The sequence below is a fragment of the Gobio gobio genome (assembly GCF_949357685.1).
Source record: "Gobio gobio genome assembly, chromosome: 9".
Lineage (NCBI taxonomy): Eukaryota > Metazoa > Chordata > Actinopteri > Cypriniformes > Gobionidae > Gobio > Gobio gobio.
Window position 1 is genome coordinate 36,952,858 of NC_137115.1, and position 7,877 is coordinate 36,960,734.

The window sequence follows — 7,877 nt, forward strand, 5'->3', positions numbered from 1 at the left end:
AAATAACAGAACAAAATAGAAACCAAAATAGAAAATAAATAAGAACTGGCTCCGAGGCAGAGCGAAATGAAACTAAGAGGAAAATGTGCTAGAAGTGTGAGAGCAGTCAGTGCGGAATGAAATCATCACTCCAGTATGTGAGAGAGTTTGGCGGCACTGCAAGCGACTGTCTGCTGCCTCTACGAGACGGATCGGATCTCTGTCTGGATCTCAGAAATGAGGATCTGAGACAGAACGATGCCTGCGATCTATAGATCAAACAGAAGAACTGTGTCAGGACAGCAGTGTGCATAGAGAGGAATTTCAGATTCTGCCAAACACCCACTGAAAAATGTATGAATGGAAAATACAGTGCATTGCATTGAGTGATATGGGATAAGAATACACACCATTCATTTTAAAAGCAACACAATCTTAAAAGGGGATATAATTATGCATAATACAGGTTGTCTGTATCTATAGGCCTATCCTCAATTATACAAATGATTAAAAAGTTCACACACACAGGCATCACTGACCTATAATGAACAGACACAAAATTGCCAGTTATGTGGTCTGTTTCTGCTTCGCCAATGAAAATTTTAAAACAGCCATTCCAGCTGAATGGACCTTTGCCTGTCTCTGAGAAAACGGTCGGAAAGGTGGTTTTTCATGTCTGTATATATCACTGTTTCTGAACGGTTGACTGAATGATTGAACAACTCACTCATTAAAGGTGCACTATGTAAAATTTTTTCAGTAAACCACTAGGCCAGTGTTATATATTTTGTTCAGTTGAGTACTCACAATATCCAAAATGTTTCCAACTATTTGTAAATCGTGAGAAATTGCTATTTTAACCAAGGTACCGGGACGTGTGAGGGAGTCGCCTGTCAACTGCGTCATATCTGCGTTACCCTCGGTTTCCTGTTTTATTTTGCAGAAGCGCTTTACTCTTACTGCAATGTGAACAAGTGTCATAACAGCCGCCGAGTGAACGCATCATTATCAACACACTCAGATGTGTCTAATATGATAAACAGAGCTGCGTTATCTCCATAGACGCTTACCCCCTAATCATGACCGAAAAAGCGGAAATGGCGCCGGCGACTGTGGCATAATAAAAGTCCCGCCGGCGACTATTCCATAATAAAGGTCCCGCTGCTTGCGAGGCTTGTGTTGTGCTTATTAACAATCGCTCCTGCTTCTGCTTCATACTACAGTAATGTTAATCACATCCATGAACATGATTTCTGCCCGAGTCCTATCCCGATTCTTTTCCACTGGCTGTGAGGTGAAGACCACATGTCCCAAGATTCTGTGCTGAAATGTGGCGTCATCAAACTACGCCTTTGTTTTGAACAGGCGACCTCTAGTGGATGGAAAAGTCACATAAGCCTGTCCCAAATGGCACCCTAAACCCTCACGGTCTTCCGCACTTTCACGACGTAATGCCGCTTTGACTGCCGGGAAAAAGTCCGCTGTTTTACCCGCACCAGTGCGGGTTCGGCAGAAGTGTGCATCGAGGGCGCATATCGACCTCAAAGGAGGCACTCGCGAGCACCCTTCTGAGACCTAAAATGACAAATGGGACACCACGCTGTCTCGTGGACTTATCGGACACATGCACGCAGCGGCCATTTTAAGTCCACAAGACCGAAAGTGCACATGAAGTGTGCCATTTGGGACAGGGCCACAGTGCAGCTTTAAGACAATCGTATGTTTTGTTCCTGGATGAATCTGCTTGTTTTGAATGAATTGGTTGAGTGATTCAATTACTCTCTCTCTCAAAAAAAATGTCACCCGATTGTTGTAACTGTAAACTGCAAAAAGAGTCACTGAAAAAATTCACACCTGTAATGCACAAACTAAAGGCCTGTCCCAATACCCACATGTGCAGTCTTGGCTACTTGAGAGCAAGTGTACGCGACAGGAAGCATGCAAGACTGTCCCACCCCAGGTTTGAAAAATGCCAAAGCTCATGCCCTTAATGCACACTAAATCCACACTCTCTATTATTTGAGGCTAAGCGCATCACATCATTCATCATGTTGAGGAACTCATGTGTGATAAAAAAATCGATATTGCATATAATTTAGTAGTAAAATGTTTGTTGCACACTTTATTGGTGCAGAGATGACTCTGTATTTAGCTGTTTATCACTTAATTAGAGGCACCACAATTAAATTGTGTTATCGTTACAAAGGGACTTCTGAACAGACATTTGGAAGTTTATTTTATAGTGCAAGGTACTAAAAAATCTATATAAAGTTCTGGGGAGAAAAAAAAATAATTTTTTACAACACTATGATCACTTTGGTAATCAATATCTACACACTCTCGCGGTCTTCAGTTCCACTTTAAATACATCATGCAAGTAGACAAATGGTCAAGAGCAAAGACAGCAAGTTTGGATATTGGAACAGTCCCAAACAGTCTGGTTACATCTGGAACGTGTAAACACAGTCAAGTGGCGTGATGTAAACAGTAAAAAGTCCCAGTGCAGTTGAGCTGTTATATCGCCAACATATAGGTCTTAAAATGCTGCTCAGATTCAAGAATTATGTGACCATAGTAGGCACTGTATTAAACTAATCCTAATCAAAAATGTATGTGCAATTTCGTCATGTGTCAACTAATGTAAATATATTGCTGCATTTGAATTATCTTGCACACGTATTCTTCAACTTTTCTAATAAATTAGGTGTTGTCTTCCCACATCCTACATATTTTTGCATGATGTACTTAGTAGGGAAGTACGCAGATTACAGGATTGTTGTTAGTTTAATCTCAAATTGTTTGGCCAGGCAGAAGGATGGATAATATACCAGTTATAAGTAAAATTTTGTCTGAAACGTTTAAATCTTTACTATACTTTTGGCCCTCTAAAGTGGATGGAGTTTAACTGAACGTCACTTGCAGATGCAGCGTTTTAGGTCATTACGGGAGTTGCTTCTGCACTATATTTTGCACGGGTGAATCTGATGGCTTGAGGCACACCACCTTATCAGTACAAATGTCACTAGCAACTATAGACTGTAAAAAATATGGATGTTGTTTCCGTGACGTCACCCGTAGGTTTCAGAAGAGCATTTTTGAAGCTTAAAGTCAGCCGTTGCCATCTTGTCACTCCCAGATAACTGAAAATGGACAAGGAGGCAGGATGTAGGTGGAGCTGAGGTGTCTGGCTGCTGAAACCACGCCCAGCTAGCTCGACCATAGTGGCAATCCACCTGTCACTCAAGTGGCCATGCCCTTAATTATGCAGAACTTTAAGGCTTAATATAATCTAAACGGAGTTATAAAAAACAAAAATCGCCTCCCTCACAGTTGTCATGAAGGGCAAAATTAGCTGTATAGACCAAAACCACTTTTTGTTCCAGGCTTTAAACACTTTTTTTCTGCTGTAAATTTGGACATTTTAACATGGGGGAGATATAGATCTGACTCCCTTTTGAAGCCTGTCTCTAGTGGCCAGTCGATTAATTTTAGTCACTTCCATGTTGGATTCAAGAGAGACCGCGGGAGATAGCTTGCTAGCAACATACATAACTTCCCTGATAACTAAAGAAGTACGCATATCTGAAAAAGTTATGACTTGTTGAAAACAATTGTTTTAAAATAAGGTTATAAAAGTTTGCCTATGCTGGCACTAGTCATAATGATTGCTAATAATATCAGGCAAAAAGACATTTGCAGTAGGCTACCTGGTTTAGAGATTGACATAGTTACTGACATTGTTTTGTGATTCATGATTTATTATGGGTACACTACTGTAACTTTCCATTTTTGTTTCCAAAATAAAGGCCTGTTCACACCAAGAACAATAACTATAATGACATTAATAAGGATATAGTTCTAAAAATCATTCTAAATAGAAAAACAAATAGCAGAGTCCACACCATAACTTTAACGATAACGGCACAGAGAAACAATATCTGAAAATGGAAAGATCCCACTGACCTTGGTTTGTAACCTCACTTCCTGTCTCTACTGCTAAAATGACACTACCACAACAAAATGACCAATTATTCTGACTCTCACACACTTTTCAAAACCTTCTCTCTTCTTAATCCTCCTCCTCCCCATCCTTCGTCAACCCTAACAGCTGACGGCTTTGCCACATTCTTCATAAATAAAACAAAAACCATCAGCTGCCAATTTTCCACACACACATTCTCCCTTCTTTCTCTCCGCTCTTGGAGGCAGAAGTCTCCAAACTCATTCTTTCCAATCACCCTACTACTCACCCTACTACCTGTCCGCTTAATCCTATCCCCACTCATCTCCTTCAAGCCATTTTTTCTTCAGTTGTACACTAACTCATATCATTAACAACCCCACTGCTTAAGAAACCCACTCTAAATAGCACTTCTAGAAAATTAACATCCGGTTTCCCTTCTTTTCATTATTAAAATACTTGAACAGGTCTCTACCTTTCTTACACAGAACAATCTCCTGGACAGCAACCAGTCTGGTTTCAAAAGTGGTCACTCAACTGAGACTGCCCTGCTCTCGGTTATTGAAGCTCTGAGACTAGCAAGAGCAGCTTCCAAATTCTCAGTACTTCTCTTTCTGGCTCTGTCTGCTGCTTTTGACATGGATAACCACCAGATCCTCCTGTCAACCCTCAAGACAAAGGGCATCTCAGGAACCGCACTGCAATGGTTCAAGTCTTACCTCTCAGGTAGGTCCTTCAGGGTGTCTAAGTCGCAACATCTAGCTACTGGGGTGCCTCAGGGCTCAGTGCTTGGACCACTTCTCTTCTCCATCTACATGTCATTCAGAAACATGTTTTTTCCTATCATTGCTACGCTGATGAAACACAACTATACCTCTCATTCCAGCCAGATAATGTGTCGGTAGCTGCTCGCGTCTCGGCCTGCCTGACAGACATTTCTTGCTGGATGAAGGACCACTCCCTTCAACTCAAATTTGCGAAGACAAAACTGCTTGTGGTCTCAGTCAATCCAACACTTCATCACATTTTCTCCATTCAGCTAGGTTTGTCAACCAAAACCTCTTTCCAGGACAGCCAGGATCCTCAGAGTTGAGATTGATGATCAGTTAAACTTCACAGACCACATTGCTAGAACTGCCCGGTTTTGCAGATTTGCCTTATACAACATAAGGAGGATCAGGCCCTTCCTATCGGAGCATGCTGCTACACAACTCCTTGTCCAAACTCTTGTTCTATCCACACTGGGATATTGTAATGCTCTCTTGGCAGGCGTTCCAGCATGTACTGTCAAACTTCTGCAACTGATCCAGAATGCTGCAGCAAGAGTGGTCTTTAACAAGCTGAAGATAGTGCACGTCACACCTCTCCTCATAAAATTGCACTAGTTGCCAATTGCCTCTCGCATCAAATTCAAGAAACTGATGTTTGCCCACAGAACAACCACTGGCTCTACACTTCACTACTTCAGACCTACAAAAAGGCACAAAATCACTTTCACAGACCTTTAACTTGGCTGTTCCAAACTGATGGAATGACCTGCTTAACTCAACCCAAGCTGCTGAGTCTTTAGCCATTTTCAAGAAACTTTTGAAGACTCATCTTTTTCGTCAACACTTGACCCATTAAAACTAACACTTACTAATATATGCATATATATAGCCTATATATATATATATATATATATATATATATATATATATATATATATATATATATATATATATATATATATATATATATATATATATATATATATATATATATATATTTTAATCATTGCAATGTACTGTGCTAGAATAGCTGGGACTAGTCACAGCACTTGCATATTGTTGCCCTTTTTTTGGTTTGATTGCTTCTATTGCTTTCCTCATTTGTAAGTCGCTTTGGATAAAAGTGTCTGCTAAATTAGTAAATGTAAATATCTTTGGAATCACTTTCAGAATGAATTTTAAGTGATGAATGATAAAAACATTGACAGCCAATCAGAATCCATCCTGATTTATAGAGTTTGAGCATTTAAAGCTGCACTGTGTCTTTTCCGTCCACTAGAGGTCGCCTGTTCAAAACAAAGGCGTAGTTTGATGACGCTACTTTTGAGCGCAAATCTTGGGACATGTGGTCTTCACCTCACAGCCGGTGAAAACAAAATAATCGGGATAGGACTCGGGCAGAAATCATGTTCAGATGTGATTATTAACATTACTGTAGTATGAAGCAGAAGCAGGAGCGATTGTTAATAAGAAGAGCGCAACACAAGCCTCATGAGCAGCGGGACTTTTATTATGGCATAGTTGCCGGCGGGACTTTTATTATGCCACAGTCGCTGGCGCCATTTCCGCTTTTCCAGTCATAAGTATGAGGTAACTGTCTGTGGAGGTAACGCAGCTCTGTTTATCATATTAGACACATCTGAGTGTGTTGAAAATGATGCATTCGCTCGGCGGCTGTTATGACACTTGTTCACACTGCAGTAAGAGTAAAGCGCTTCTGCAAAATAAAACGGAAATCGAGGGTAACGCAGATATGACACCATCGACAGGCGACTCCCTCACACGTCCCGGTTCCTTGGTTAAAATAGCAATTTCTCACGATTTACAAATAGTTGTAAACATTTTGGATATTGTAAGTACTCAACTGAACAAAAAATATAACACTGGCCTAGTGGTTTTTGGATATTTTTAAAAATTTTACATAGTGCACCTTTAAAGCAGCAGATGACTACACTCAACATGTGCTTAGAACAAAAAAAACAACAACAATATTGTCTACTAACTAAAAAAAGCAATATTGTCTACACTGTTGTCTAATGTAGTCTATAATATAGAGGTGCAAGGATGACATATATTTGTGGGCCAACCCGGAAGTTAGCATTACCCTGGTTCCCTCGACAAAAAAACCCAATAGGATTTTTCCATTGGCTTTTGGATTATTGCAGAAAATAAGGTTATTAAACGCTTAAAAGCTTATGATTCTTACATGTTTTGTTCATTGTGATAAATCACAAATGAGCACAAACTTGATGACTTTTGAAGTGTAAATATAACCGTCAGAATTCAAAAGCTAAATGTAGGCTATAAACGAACAACTCCATGGTCACGTTACTTCAACATCACCATCACTAAGCTTCCGACAATTCTTTCAGTCTTTGTTTAAAAACATTCTAAGTTATAATAGTTTGCAAGAGCGTGATTACAAACACAATGAGGCTGTGAAAGCGGACAAGTGAGTAGATGAGTTTACTTAATTGGCGGATGATGTTTAACGTCCCCAACAACCTCTGTAGTCTCATTTAGCCACTTGTTAACAACCAACTTTTACAAGACAAGTAAAAGCTTTAAAAAAAAAATTCACACACAAGACCGGGTATTACTCTGTAGTCTCATTTAGCCACTTGTTAGCAACCAATTTTTACAACACAAGTAAAAGCGTTTTAAAAAACACACACAAAAGAGGGTATTACTGATGTATTTTATATTGTAGAATAAAATGTGAAATTATATTGGGCTTATGTTTACCACAGACTTTATTTCAAGCATTTAACCAAAAACCCAATGAAAAAAACCTATTGATTCAGAACGATGGAACCAGAAGTGCTAAAATGCTAACTCGTTTATGGGTTTTAGCCTACAAAAATACATCCCGGCAAGGGCCATTCATTCGAGGTTCATTTGTTGTGGCTACAACTCCTTCCAAGTACTTCCATAGTATTGTAGCCTAACGTTCTTTCCTTTATTTACAGATATGAGAGGGTGCAGTTTCCAGGGAAATCCATCCAAACGTATAAAATATATTATATAATTTATATTTTTACATATATCCTATAGGCCTATATCCCATTTAGGGAAAGGCAAAATCATGGTTTGGAAGATGGTTTTATGCTCATTTCAGTTAATGTAAAAAAAAAAAAAAAAGCTTTAACAATAGTCAATAGTTACGT